The sequence below is a fragment of the Microtus oregoni genome, unplaced genomic scaffold (assembly GCF_018167655.1).
Source record: "Microtus oregoni isolate MIOR12 unplaced genomic scaffold, Mior012 000009F_ref0000495, whole genome shotgun sequence".
Taxonomy (NCBI): Eukaryota; Metazoa; Chordata; class Mammalia; order Rodentia; family Cricetidae; genus Microtus; species Microtus oregoni.
Window position 1 is genome coordinate 39,303,249 of NW_024543068.1, and position 15,621 is coordinate 39,318,869.

The window sequence follows — 15,621 nt, forward strand, 5'->3', positions numbered from 1 at the left end:
ACATATTGCAGAATTCTACTGAATATTTATGAACTGTTTTGACAGAGAGTTGATGTTCTTTACTGCTCTGTCTCATTCTATGTGTTTGCTGACTTATCTGAAGGGAAGAAAAAAACACATAAAAGCCTTGGGTCTGTTACAGAAATACATGTATAAATTAGTAGAACAAGAAGAAAGAAAGGTTCTGTATCAGGACGATGAGGTGGAACGAAAACCCTTTCAGCGTCATCAAATAAGAAAACGAACCCACTCCGCTCAGAGATGCGTTGCCAGAGTTTTCCCTCAGAAGAGCGTGCATCGAAAGATACCGCACCGTGTGTTTATTTTATTCCCAGAAATAAACATTTCGGTCCCTGTGGGAATCGGCGAGGCCAACTACATTTTATTTCTGTTTTTATTCACTCTTCTATAACCCCCAGAGTATCCGACTTGCAACAGCAGCATGCCAAGCCCTACTGTAAACCCATTCTGAACCCGATGAGTAGGGCCAGGGGAATGCCGTGATGTCCCTTCATCTCCAGAATGAACAAGGGTCTCACAGACTGTGGAATGGAAGAACACACAGCAAGTTTCATAGATGCATTCAGACTTGACACAGTGGCTCTGGGTAGGAGTATCTCTACTTCTGTGACTCTAGTGCCTGATAGGTAAACTTATCAGACCATAGTTAACATGGTTTGCTAAATATTCAGAAAAGCCCTATGAGGACTTCTGCAGAGTCCAGATTTCCAAGTGAAAATGCTTAAATCCTTACAGGAATGGTCTCAGTATAAAACAGACAGCAGGGTCTTTGAGATTCTTCCATTTTCAGCCAATGAATGGTAGGCAGCATCACGAGTAGTCATCATTATGGGTCAAGTGTACTGATACCAGGTCACATTACGGAAGCAGTGGTTTAGGGCAGTCTTGGTACGTCGATATTCTTTCTCTTTCACTAAGAGGCCCCAGCTCAAAGAAGAGAGCAGAGAGTTTCTGTCAGAGTGGCCACTCCATCAGAAGAAGGAGCCAGAGATTTGTGACCAAATCAGGAGAATTTAAAACCTGTTTTTCCAGGTTGCCAGAGTTCGGAAGTTTTAAAGTGTCTGAGGGGCAGGAAAGGGCAGCTTTGCAGTATTTATCAGGGCACCAGGAGGGAAGGGATACCAGGGGAGGTTACATCACAGAGAAAAGGAAAAGAGCATTAGCAACAAAGTCGCTAAAGTCAATCCCTCTTTCTCTGAAGATCAAACGGGTAGTAAGATGTCACTTTGAAAGCGTCTTCATCACCTTGGTGATAAGGAGACCAATCAACATAAAATACTTGATATTGGCATAGTTAATCCATTACCCTCAAATTTTCCACGCTTCACTATTTGCCATTTAAATCAGGATTCACTTTGCAAAGACAGCCTTCCCTATTGGCGCACCTCAAGTTTTGTTTAGCTGTTGTTATCATTCTCATAGTTAACATCTGCCCTCCTCCCCTTTTTGATCACGTGAACAACAACAGCAGCAAAGGCAAAAAATTTTATTAAGATTGGAATTTAACAGAGTTTTCAGCTCAGAGAATGGTAACTGGATTAGGGAAACCATAATAATTCCAGGCTTGAGTTTTGTATTTTGAGAATTCATACAGAGTGACTTTTATTTTATTCTAGTCACAGTAAAACTGCATGGCTTATATGACTAAAACCTTGGATATGGTTAATGCACACAGATGATAATCACATAAACCATAATAAATAATAAAATGCACACAAACAATCTAATTAATCACTCTTGAGTTTTAAAGGGGCACACTATGAAGGATTGCCAATGATATTCCTTGCTAAGAGCTCAGGAATAATGTTTAAAAAATACTAAAAGAAAAAGGAGAAAGAAAAAAATGAGAATAAAATATAAGCAACAGAAATCTAACTAGGTAAGCTGAACAGAGTAATTTATTCCTACATCCAGAGAAAGCGACCCAAAAGGTGGCCCCTGCTCAGCCAACACCTTGGTATCCCAGACTGGACCAATGTGCGCATGTCACAGGCTCTCTGTTTAAAAAAAACCGTGCTCATCTCTTCCATGCCTTCTAAAGAGTTTTCAAAACTTCTCTTTCCAGATAATGCCAACTGGACTTAAGTAGCTTAGCTGCTGGAGAAAGTTGATGGTTGGGATACATCAAGAAACTTGAGTATTACTCCATAGAAAAGAACAACAAAAAATAAATTCCTCTTGAGGTTACATAGCTATTGTTCCTTCTATAGCCTTCTTCGTTGATGTGTTCAGGCAAATCTTGGGAAGCTCCTGGGTGTCATGTGGGAACAATGGCCTTGGAATATCATTTCTATGGCTGTATTTTGGCAGCTGGAACTCTTTCGACTATGGCGGCTATTTTCTCTGAAGTGGGGCCATACCCTGCACATCTTTAGGTGCTGTTTTAAAGGAATACATCAAACCCACACATTTTAACAACAGGTTGTAACTTAGTCTTGTTACAATATGGAACACAATTACAACTGGCAAGCGAAGACCATCTGCCAGAAGAATTGGGTCTTCCCAGAAGCCAAGAGGAGTGTGTGTTCTTAGGATATCTGGAGGGCAGTGTGGCGCACGTGAGGGAGAACGCGTCCTTCTGAGAACTCAGTGTACTATCTTACCAGAAAAGCATGCTACTTACACATGATTAAAGCTAAAATTTTATTACATAGTCACCTATGCCACTTTTTCTTGAATTTTTACAAGAGCCGTGCTGGCCGCAACATGATAGCCACACACATGGAATATGGCTGCTTCTGAACTATAATGAACTGGTAAGTGTAAAATCGCACCAGACCCTAAAGACTTAAAACAAGGCCAAAAAAGTGTGTGTGTGTGTGTGTGTGTGTGTGTGTGTGTGAGAGAGAGAGAGAGAGAGAGAGAGAGAGAGAGAGAACATAAAACTAATTTAGTTTTTAAAAGTGGCTACTAAAACATTTTAAGTTCCACATGCTGTTTCCAGTGCTTCTGCTGGACAGCGCTGACCTGGAGCACAAATCCCTGGACTGAAGCACTAACCAAGCTACGATGAAAATGGCAGGAAAGACAGAAGAAGAAAACAGCAGAAACAGGAGCGCTTCTCAAATAAAAGAACTGAACTTGTAGATTTAATCAGTCAGTCAAATCTTACTGATCGCTTCTTTGTAAGATCCTGTGTGGTTATAAAGGAATAGAGGAATTACAGCAAGTACCCAGCCCTCGAGGGGTTTAGGAAGTACTGTGGACCCCTGCAGAATAAGAATTACAGAAAGTACCCAGCCCCCAGGGGTTTAGGAAGTACTGTGAACCTCTGCAGAATAAGAGGCCACCACAAAAGCGCGAATCAATGTAGTGGCTGATTAGTTTGTGATGTGAGCATTTTAGGTCAGTGCTACTTAAATCTCTCCAGATCCCTCCAAGACTTCCCAAAGGTGGGGCCCTGAGCCCCTCCATATTCTAGCTCTATGGATCTAGAACTCAAGAGTCTTCGAGTTAGGAAGCTCCTGGGTTGTTGATATGAATACAGCTAGTCCTTCATCCACAGCTGTATGGATGTATCCCAAGGGGACTGTGAACCAAAGTCATCTGGGAGAGCAACCAACCCCTTCTTCTGGTCCTGCACAGAAGGCAGGGCTGTCTCAGATGGCAAAGCTGAGGGAGTGACCACAGAAGCAGAGCTGGCCAGATGGTGCTTACAAAGGAGAGGGTGGTATACACCACTGTTGGGATAAGCCGAGGATACCGGGAAAACATTAGACACCAAGTGACTGATCTTGGCCTAAAGAGATGTACAGTATTGTTAATTACCTTTCCCCTCCTTTTAAATACTAGCAGCATTGTGTAATCACTCATAGAAATAGAACATTTTTCTTCTCAGATCTAAACCTCAACGACAATTGTCCTATTGTAGACCTGGACTGAAACACTAGCTCAAGGCCTTGATACTACATCTAACATGCTTAGATACAGTTTATGACAGATGTTTTTCCCTCTCACGGGGAGCATAAAATCCAGGCACGTTTTGCTATGTTTTAATTTAGTTTCTTTCATGTCTGGAGCGACACCAGTGAGCTCGATGTTGTTTGGCCTGGCCATGAGTCCTATGCTTCTGGGATAGAAAGTGGGATCACATTAGGAGGAGCAGCCTTGCCAAGCACAAAACCCGAAGGTGAATGATCCATGGTCCCATTTAATACCTCAAATTTCTGTGCTCTAGAGACAGTGGCATAGCCTAGTGATTGAAAAGTGCTTTCAGGTTTTGCTCTAGGCTGTGAAGCAACAGCCAGTGGCCACAGATACAGGTTTCACAAGCCACACACTGGCAACAACTGTCAGTGGCCATGGAAATGGGTTCCACAAGCCATACACTGGCATGCTGGGAATTAATAAGATAAACCAGCCAGACTATGTTGCTTTACAGATTTCAATTTAATTTATGAATTCTTTTTGACAAATTTTATACACAGTCATCAAAACCTTCAAGTTTTACCATACCCTATCACCTCTGCTTTATAAACCAATAGAAGAGCAAAAAGCTACATTGGTTGAGAAAGGTTGGGGGTGGGCATGAAGGGAAGGGTAAAAACTTATCAAAAGTAAAATTGGATTAAGAGTCAATCAAAATCCAACTGTGAATTTATCATTTCAATGAATTTCAATGAATGGTTTAAAATCTGTTTGAAATCTATTTGAAAATGAATATGTAATAATATAGACATATCTCCCTTTCAAAGCCAGTATTGTCAGATGTATTCTAGGCATTATAATTCATGAACAGAGTAGGTGACTATTTGAAAAGTATTAAAATGAGCTGACTTTTCAATACAAGTGTCTTCACAATAAGTTTTTCTATTCCGGGCAATTCAGAAATGTAGACAATCGCGGAAGAAAAATAATATGCATTGTAATATTCATTGTACAGTAGTAGTGTAGTAAGTGGCAATTCTGGACATTACAAGAGACACAAGGATTATTTTCTGTGATTGCACAGAGAATACTTGGATTTCTTGCGAAGCTTTTGCATTGGAAATGAGATTCATCAGTCTGAACGGGGCAGGGTTAGAGCCCTTAGCAACATGCTTATTTTGTAGAAGGTCACTCAATAATAACTTCCTCTGCCCTCCAAGCTTATTAAGACTGACTGGCATATATTAATGAAAACACCTGATTCTCCAACCATAAAACCCAGACAAAGACTTTATTTTAATATTAAGGAAGGAACCCTTAATTAGCAGGGTTTCAAAAATGTCAGCTTCTTCTATTAGCTGTTCTGGTCCATCAAAGCCATAATCCCTGCTGTCAAATTTCATCACATGATAGACAGTTTGCCTGGCTGCCTTTTTCCCCCCCTTTACTGATCATACCGACTGAAGCTTTTACTTTTTTTTTTATTTTGCCATCACATTTAACAACTCATTGTGCCTTTGCCTGTTACACTCTTGATTTTACTCTTTGCTTCCGAAGAGTCTCACATGGCAGTTCAAAAGGGTGGGGTGGGGGGGCCGACATTTCAGGAACACAAGTATTCCATGTGAATACAATCTCGGACGTATAATTAAGGGCTCTTGGAAGACCTGGGCTTGCTTATATTGATTGCTTTCAAGAGTATGTAAATGCGCGGCTCTGAAAACACAGACAAATAAAACAGCCTCGCAGATGATGTCCTTTTTATTTATTTATTTATTTATTTACTTAGATGTGTCAAGAGAAGGGGGAGAATTCTGGCCAGCATCTTTAAAGATAAACGTTCATCACTCCTGACCATCAGCAAACCTGCCTACTGCGAGGGATTCATTAGCGTCCGGCTGGCTTTGCCCTGTCCTTCACAAGATAAAATGAGTACATTGAGCAGGACAGAACAAATACACAGCTCTGAAAGTATTTGTGGTTTTAATCTGATTCAAAACACTGACAGTTGATTAAACCCTTTTTGCAAATGGAAAAGTTCATGCTGTCCATACAAAGAGGAATACAAAACCACAAAACAGAGCCGAGGCAAGGACAAATTGAGGGTTCAGGGCCACTGCTTGTGAAGGCACCAACGCAGCTTGCTCTTCACCCAAAACGGACTAGGGGGGGGGGGCAGGGTTGATGGCTACTGTGTTCAGAGGCTGCAGCAGGAACTGACAGAGGTAGTTTGGTGCTGGCGCACTTAGCAGCTAGGAACCCATTCTGAATGAAGGTTGGGGGACTTCAGCCGAGATCACGGCATGGTTTCGTAGCTCAACCATCCTTCCCTGGATAAATGGGCAAACCAACGAGCAATCTAGTTTACTATTTCTGTGCAGTTCTCTTTTTAGCGCTGGGTATTTAGCCCTTTGCTTTAGCGTTACATGTAAGACCGTGTTTCTCCAGACTTCCGGCACCCTTTCAGCTGACATGTCCTATGACTCTTTGAAAGTGGTCATGTATTTGACTCATTGGACCCCTTTCTCCCAAGTGGAAAACTAATTCCTCTCCAGTTTCAGCTCTGGGAAGAGCTGAACTGCTTTCTTTCCATGTAAAATGTTCAGGGTTTTCAAGTTAGTGAAGTCCACAGTGGGGCCTTCATACCTCGAAGTTTTGTTCCTATCTGGGTGTATTCTTTTGATTTTCTTGGCATCCATTCTATTCTCACCACAACCCCACATAAGCAAAAATAGAAATAAACCCATAAAATCTCAATTTCAGTTCATTAATTGTAGTAATAAGGGCGGCCCAACCTATCTGTATTTCTTACCATCAGTATGCTCACCATCCTTGTGAATGAATTGCTATTTATCTTTTCCAAGTGGCTTCTCTTCTTCAAACCGAACCTTTATTAATTTTGACGGTATCCACAATTAATGAGTTATTAGCATAACAGGGGTTCTGTTTTTCTTTCTTGTTTCATTGGATGAACCAGCATTGCTGAAAACACACTTCTAAACCTAACCTGTTAGTTGAATTTAAAGCTAGCCCTTCCACACTCTTCCACACCATAACAGCTTCGAGAAGGCCTATGTTGGAGGCTTAGGAGTTCCAGACTTTTCCACTGAACGTGTCAAAAGGCACCTTTTGGAATGGCTGCCCAGACAAGGCATGCTGCTTGGTTTAAAACACCTAGTTGGAGTTGTGATTTGTAGGCTGTTTTTTTTTAAATTTTATTTTATTTTATGTTCACTCACCTATGAGTGAGTACATGTGATATTTGTCTTTCTGGGTCTGGGTTACCTCACTCAATATGATGTTTTCTAGCTCCATCCATTTGCCTGCAAATTTCAAGATGTCATTTTTTTTTTTTTTGCTGTATAATCCCAGAGAACCTAGACAACAATGAGGACCCTCAAAAAGACATACACGTATCTAATCTACATGGGAAGTAGAAAAAGACAAGCTCTCCTGAGTAAATTGGGAGCATGGGGACCATGGGAGAGGGTTAAAATGGAGGGGAGAAAAAGGGAGGGGAGCAGAGAAAAATGTATAGCTCGATAAAATCCATCAATAAAAAAAGGAGAATAACTAACTAACTAAATAAATAAATAAAAAAACACCTAGTTGGGTATTTGGGGTAGCAAGACCTAGTTTTATGGTTAATAGTAGACGATGTGAACCGTGCTGTGGGAGGCTTTCTTACACCTTCATATGGAAATGGCCTTAGATCAAAATTATTACCCCCTTCACCCCTTGGGCAAGTTACATATATTTCTTCAATCATAGAGACAATAATTGTATTCCCAGTTTCCTGCTGTCAATATTCAATAAAAGCAGTGTCCCAAACGAGCAAATCCAGCATCTACTAGGTCTTCATTGAAGATATGTGTATTTACGAAAGCTTCCTGAGGGCAGAGGCTGTATCTGTTTAATTCATTGCTACAACCCAGTGGCCAGTCAACGTCCTATACAGATATTGATCAAATGAGCAGTATTGCAAGTGAATAAATGATGTCAAACATTTTCTTTTGAGAGACAAGCTGGTTCAGAAATGTTTGCTAAGTTCCCAGAGTAATGTATGGTGGCTTATCCTCGATGCTTACCCATTCGTTTCATTAACAGAAGCCCCAATCATGGTCTTCTAGCAATTCTGGTCTTCTATGACTCAGAATGAAAAAGTAATAAATAGCCATTATCATTCAGCAAAAATACCTGGGCTTGATCAAGATACATATTGATAAACTATGGTAAATGGGGTTTGGTGGACATGGGTTTCACATTGAAAGACAATTGTCCCAGGTCCAAAGGGATCATGGATTCCTTGACTTTCCAATGGAAAGCATGGGTTTCTTCCCTGACTTCTTGGCATTGAAGGTGACCGGAAGCAATCCACAGAAGATATATCTTGGGACCTGTGGTTATGGGTCTCAGGGTCAGGGGTCTTGGGATACCTCTGAGGGCCATCCTTACCACTTTTCAGGTAGAGTTGTTCTAACCGGTGTTTTATTTGGTTTGAGCTATTCAAATGCTTAGTCTAAAAAAAAAAAAAGGAGTATTTTATAGCATTCCATGTAGTCCAAGGGTACTAATTCTGATTTGTGGGCATACTACAGAACCTGGGAGCTTGGGGAACTGATGTTTCAAAACAGAACAACAAAACAGCCATAGAGTAGGCTCACAACGTGAAGGTAGACAGAATGTGGACCACTAGCTAGCTCAGCCTTTGCCTTGGAAAGCAAAAGCCTGTGTTTCTTACTTCTCCTCCTCTTGTCCCCATCATTGACTGTTAAAGAGAGGCTGGATGGTTCCTTTTTAGCCTTTCCAGTCTTTCACTTGTTGCCTTGAATAGATCCCTGCTTCGTAGGCAGGAGAATTAATAAGAAAACACCCAGGTCTAATCCTTTCAGTTGACACACTGTGGACTTCAGAGTAGACGCTGCAAAGGTGACAGGGAGCTCACATAAGGCTAGCTGCCTTTTTAGGCTGAGACGTGGGAAAGAGGCATGGCTGGCATTCCAGAGGATCAATACCCAAGATTTGCAGGAGCCCTGAAGAGTGAGGAGCATATACTTGGAGGAAGGGGTAAGATCTGGTTGAAAATGTCAGTGCTCTGCCGACCTTGGGATGCTGTATGATAAGGCAATGCCCCATCCCACCATAAAGCAACACTGTTATTTTTTTTCCATCATGTACATAGTTGGCCCCTGTGTATTTGAAGAGTGTTATGTGAAAACTCAACCCATGGGAACTTCCTTTGCCAATAGGAAGACAACAGTGCAGAATCGAGGAAACTGGCCCTGGAGAGGCAGGGCAGTGCATACAGATGCAGCTGATGCCGACTGGCACTGTCTCCTTCAGTGCTCTTCCCCTCTTGAAGGCTGTGCTGTAGGAACACTTTCTCTAAACACTCTGCATCTCCTTCTGACCTCAGAGACATCGTGTGAGGGGAAGCAATGGAAATGACTTGCTTTACAAGCTTAAACAACTTGACAATGCCAACTTAGCTAACGACACATTTGCGGACAACCTTTGTCTACAGTTCCAGCTTCTAGATGTCTTACTCTCATAGTTACCATGACACAATGCTTATTTGCTGGTTTGATTAGACTGATGATCTCAAAAGGCTTTCTTGGATGCTACCCCTCTGCTCCCTGGCACCTTCCGTTCTGGTCATTGCCTTTGAAACCAAGAGTCCAAGATCGAGGATTTCAAGGGTGTGCCACAACCTTACACCCGTGTCAACGGCCCAGTCAGGGTTACAGAACAGTCTCTTTCTATGCCATACATACATGCACGCGTACACACGTTTACATTTCACGCGTAAGTGACATTATGCAGTACTTTTCTTATCTGCATCTGGTTATTTCTCACAGCATAATGTCCTCCAGGTTTATTCATGTTGTTGCGAATGGCAAACTAAATACTTTCCATTCATCTACTGACAGGCACTTAGGGTTGATTCCATATCATAGTTATTATGACTAATACTGCGGTGAGCACGCGAGCGCCATTATTCCTTTCAGATACCGATTTCATTTCCTCTGAAAGGAGAGAGGAAATGAGATGGCTATTGGAAAGGACACAGCTTCATTTCTATAGAATAAACAAGTTTTGGAAATCAAATGTATATCAGGGGACGCGAGTTGACAACAGTGCATTACATGAAATTTTCTGAGTGTCTATCCAGAGTGTCCTCACAACACGAACTGTGAGGAGTTGGGTATGTTAATTACATTGACTGAAGCAATCAGCTCAGTATGAATATGCAGATCAAAACAGCAGCTGCATACCTTAAATATATACAATTTCAATAAAAAAATTTTAAGAAGCCAGTTTGCCTCACAGGGAGGACAGCGACCTTTGTTTGAAGTGCTGCTCCAGCTGGGGGCAGGGCTGCAGTTGGGCTACAAAAGAGGGAAAGGTCAGGGTTTGAACCCTAGGTCAGGATTTCCACATGACCTTGAAGAGATCATCTAGTCTTTATAAGCCTCCATTGTCTCCAGTGTAAAACAGGATCTTATCTCTTGCTCTTCAGGTTGTTAAGGGCCTTAGAGGAGAGGCGAAAGCCAGGAGCATAAGAGCTGCTAGTGAGTGGTACCCACTGCACCGCCATGTCTTCATGCATTCTCTTGTTCGGAATTATGCTCAGGATTGACCACAAACACAGCACAATACTTCGTTATTAAGAAACCCCCCAACATTCCCCTCTTTAATTTCGAATGCATTTGAACCGAAACCTTCCTCAAGCGAATCTTCTTGTGAAGTGTGACTAGACAGAGAATTTGATACCAGGCTTATTTTTTGCTTCCTTGGCACAACATCATGGATATAGAGCAGGAGGACACCTGGAAGGCAGCTGGGACAGAACAACCAGGTACCCAAACTGGTAGTCCCAGAATGCACTTTGCCTATATTCTTGGGAGCAGTACTCTTACTTGGAGTTAAGGAAGAGGATGTGAGAATTAGATACACGTGGTAGAGAAGTAGATATAAATGGCATGGCTTTTACCCCAGAGTAGGGGATGGAGCAGTGGGATTCACTGCCTTGTAGAGATGCAGAGATGAGAGTTAAACAGGAAGTCCTGGAGGCTGTTCTCTTCCAAATGGCCACCATGGGGAAAGGCATTTGCAACTAACAAGGCAGAGAAATATCCTGGTTCTAAAGCATCAGCATTTTTTTTTTGAGGCTATGTTAATGCTCTTCTCGCTCTGTACAGGTATAAAGTGGCTATAATAGAATCTCTCTCTTTTTGGCTTTCATATATTCAGACAAGTATATTGGAAATGCTATTAAGTGTTTACATGATTGCCTTCTTTTCAGTTGGTTGAATATATACAATTCTCTCTCTCTCTCTCTCTCTCTCTCTCTCCTTCCTTCCTTCCTTTCTTCCTTCCCTTCTTTTTTCTCTTTGGTGTTTGAGACAAGGTCTCACCACATAGTTTAGGTTGCTCTTGAATTCGTCATAAGCATTCAAATGATTTTGGGAAATCTGCTATCTATCTATCTATCTATCTATCTATCTATCTATCTACCTACCTATCTATCTATCTATCTTCTATTGACTGTCTATCATCCCTCCCTCCATATCTATCTATCTATCTATCTATCTATCTATCTATCTATCTATCTATCATTTCCTGTTGGGTAGAAGATTTCACAAAGACATGTGCATGCTTAAATCTGGGGAAAGCGAAAACAGTTAAGTTGCCTTGCTGTTTAAGAGTAGAGGCAAAGTCAGCCAACAGGAACTTCGGGAGACAGAGGTGCTATTTTAGGTTAATCTGCTTTTGCCTGAGCTGTTCTGAGAGTGCACATGGAGCAAATGCGGACATCTGCCTGAAGATAGGATGCTTCTTTTCCAGTGAGTAGAGAACTAGTAAATGTCATACTTTGACCCATGTGTATGGGATAAAACACCGAGACTTGCTACCTTGGAGGATATGAAGTTAAACAGAAAGTCCTTGTAACTTTAAGCTTTCTACATAGGACTCTTAGTTGGGAACCCCAGGCTACAGAGCTGGAAGAGCTGGGTTCTGGACTCAGTTCCGAGCCTCACTGGCCTTGTTGGGAGCGTGTGGGAGGTGCACACACCTTTCTCTTTGTAGAAAGAAGTTCATATGCAAAGCAATGAGGCAGATCAGCCATTTTGCATCTTTGAACACTTTCCTCACCTGTGAAGTGGGGGTAATTCTGTCTGCTTCCCAGGGCATTGGAGAATGAAACAAGGGAAGCACCCCACCCTGTGAGTCCAGCAAAACATACGCTGTCAGAAAGCTGTAGTCTCTCCTGCTCCCATGACGCCTCTGCTTTGGAATAACCTCTAACATTTGGTGATCTTCACTACCCTTGTCATCACACAAGGCTCAGGCTGCAGTGGATACTCTGGCAATCATTTTCTGAGAGGGAACGGACTCACAATTTTGCCAAGTGAGGCTCAAACTGGCACCCATCTTCCAGTGCTGGAAGGAGCCCCGCATACATCGCTTGGGTCTGAATATTTATTCACCAATGGTCAGCTAGCTAGTCTGCAGCATGGTATGGACTGGACACACTTTGAAGTCAGACAGTTGCTATGTCTCAAAATATCTGAACAACAAAGACAGAGGTAATGCCCAAGGAGCCTAAAAATGCCCATTTATTACTTATAATGTGTTTACTTAGAAACGTGAAGCCTCAGTGTTTGTAAACAATAACTTTTAAGAAGTCATTATTTTTTCCATTAGAAAAAGGTTATGATCTAAAAGGACCATCTCTTAGTCCCAGTGGGTGAGATGAAATTTGTCTAAAATGCAAAGACTGTGTTAACACTGGCAAAGCAGGGGCAGTGTAGCAGAATTAATACAATTTCAATTTTTCTTTGTAATGGTTTTCTATTATCCTGATAAGTGGGCAGCCATTTCACTTCTTTTATTGATATAGCTGTGAAAAAGAATTAGATTTCAACCCTTATGTAACGGAGATTAATTGATTGATTAGATTATTAATTAAATATTCCATTAAATGTCTTTTGAAATAAATGACCCAGGACTGTGGATTCCCTAAGGTTTCTCTTACTCATGGAAGAATAAACAAGGACGTATATAACTGAACACTGTATATGATCTTGCGGGAAATAATTAAGCAAATGCATGACTATGAGGAAAATGGACTGATTGCTGGCCATCCTGCAGATGTTGATCTGCAACCAGCATCCCTGCACAAGGCGAAAGACTGCTCTCCTTTGTGAGTGGATGGAAATCCAAGAAGGGCTGGGAAGATCACAGGGGACCATGTACCTCGACACACGACTTTTTCTAAGTTAGCCGGCCTGTTGGAGTTGGGAACAAAGCGGTTTACTCAAAACTTGCAGCCGCGCACTATTTCAAGGAACCACAGAAAAATAAAAACAGCAAGTGGCCTTTCAGGTAACCCATAATTAAAAGCAATTTTGAGCTGTCTTTTCAGGGAACCTACCCAGGGGAAGTATTTGCTACCTGTCTGACCTTCACGATTGTGAGTCCTTGGCAGTGTCAACGACCCTCTGAACTGAATTCAAAACTAATCTGTGACAGAAAAAGAGAAACAGGATTCATGCAAATCATATTAATTCCAACATTTCCCCAGTGAGCTGGGTATAAACTACAGCCTAATTAAATATTTTTTAACGATGTGAGTAATTTTTGCCAAGGGGCGGATTCAGGGGAAAATTTAATATGAGATCACAAAAGCTGTTCCCAGCGTTGATTCTGTAAATTAATGACTATCTGCCTTATGATAAAAACATGCTGCCAAGAATGAAAATGAAGTCGGCAAAGCTCGCTCTATTTGTCTAACAACCAGATATACAGAATGCAAAACTTGAAAGGCAATGGGTAATTCTCCATTGTGTCTATGCTATACCCAGGATAGAGACACAGCATGCTGGCGCGCGAATAGCTAGCTAGCTTCACGGCACTGTCTACAATATGGGGTCCTCTTTAGGTATCCAGAAATATATTTTAAAGTAGCCAGTTTATTCCCAAATTATATGCACCTTGTTTCCAAAAGAGATTCATGGTGGCTTATACTAAGAAACACATGCCACAGGCAACAATGTTAAAGGCAAAATGGGAGGTCAAAACCATGTGACAGGCAGGTACTTGATTATTTGGTACAGATGTGCCTGGCATTGTGGGTCTTTGGGTTTCATCCTCCGACTGACCGTGAAGCAGCTTTCCACACCCATTTTGATCCTCAGGGCAGTTCATTCTGGAAACCTGAATTGGATTGCTATCTAAGGTCATGGTGGTGAGCCTGGGGTGCATACAGCAAGCGAAGGGCTGATGTCAACATAGCCCTGGACAGCCTTTTGCATCTAAATCTGTAAAAGGCAGTGGCCAAAAGGTGGCCTGGTAAATAAGGCTTTCCTTGTCTGCTTAAGTCCAATTTAAGGACGAACTTACCCCCTTGGGCTCAGATTCCCATTTTAGGAAGCATTTTAACAAAAAGAGCAATGTGTTAAGGAAAAGCCAGGATGGGACTTGAACAAAAGCCGGGAAGTCCCCCACTTCACTTTGCTCTGTCAGGGCAACCCACTTCTAATGACTCCTCTAGTTAACACCCTGAGTTGTCAGCCGTCCCCTGTGACATATGCCGGGCCCTGCTAGCCCCAGGTCATCAGGCCAGCCCATCACAAGGACTTTAGGGGCCCTATTTATTTAAATTCCTGTCGGTGCCCAGCAATGGAGATTGAATTTACAGTCTTTCAATTAGAAGGTCATCTGTGCTAACTAGTGCGCCACTGCCTCATTAGAATCGTAAAATTAGTGAGGGAAGACCAGGAGGAGGGATGTGGAGACGCTGGTTCCAGAGGTGAAAAGGTGCTGTTTCTTTGGGTGACAGCAGAGGAGATCAGAGCAGCAAACTCTTCATCAGACAGAATGCGCCTGGTGAGCAAAGGTGGTCCTTGAGACCAGTCCCAGCGGTAAGAATGCCAGGGCAATTTTATAAGAAGACAAATACTCCAAGTAACTCTATTGGGTCAAGGGAGCTATTCCTTATCTATTTGTAAATTTCCTTCGCAAACTAAGTACAAATAAAAGCAGCAAGAACACCTCCAAAACACAGCTTTGGGATTTGAATCATAATGTCCAAAGTCTGAGTTGATCATTGGCAAGCAATTCAAAATGGAACAAGTGCTGTGGGCAGGGCTGAAGGGAGCAGCATGTTGTCCTTGGTGAGACGGGGCAGGACACCACAATAAAGCCTTTTTCTTTTCAGTTTTACAATTGGTATTGCTAATGGAATGTGTGGGTACTACTTAATTAATATCAATGTTATTTAAAATACAAGAAAAATAAAATAACCTACTGGAAGCAGGAATAAAAGGAAAGAACACAGAACAACCTCGCACCCTCTAAGCCCTCCCATCTGTGGGGTCCCCTCCCATCCTAGGATGACCTTATGAGGAGGCAGTACTACCTTCCAGGCCCCAGCCAGGCCACAGGGCACAACTCTCCTGCCTTGGAACTGTGGAGTAAGTGACAGACCCAGAGCTGATGTCACAGACTGTAGCTGTTTCTTGGCACTTCGTATTTTTGCTACATTAATCAAGGCAGTGCTTACTTAAAAATACATTTCAATTCCCCTAACCTAAGAAGAGGGTCTTCAGGGACTTCCATGTTATTGAAAGAGGAAGAAATGATTTCACTTTGAACACAGAAAGGACATAGCATCCATCCTGCCTGCCCAAGGTGTGGTCCTGGGTGTGGGGCTTCAGGATGACAGGG

The 15,621-nt window shown here is 42.1% G+C and overlaps 1 protein-coding gene across 7 annotated transcripts in view; it reads right to left on the reverse strand.

Moving 5' to 3' along the window:
• Positions 1-15,621, reverse strand: part of Npas3 (neuronal PAS domain protein 3) — an 812,903-nt gene that overhangs the window by 123,924 nt on the left and 673,358 nt on the right. The gene's annotated exons all lie outside the window — the stretch shown is intronic.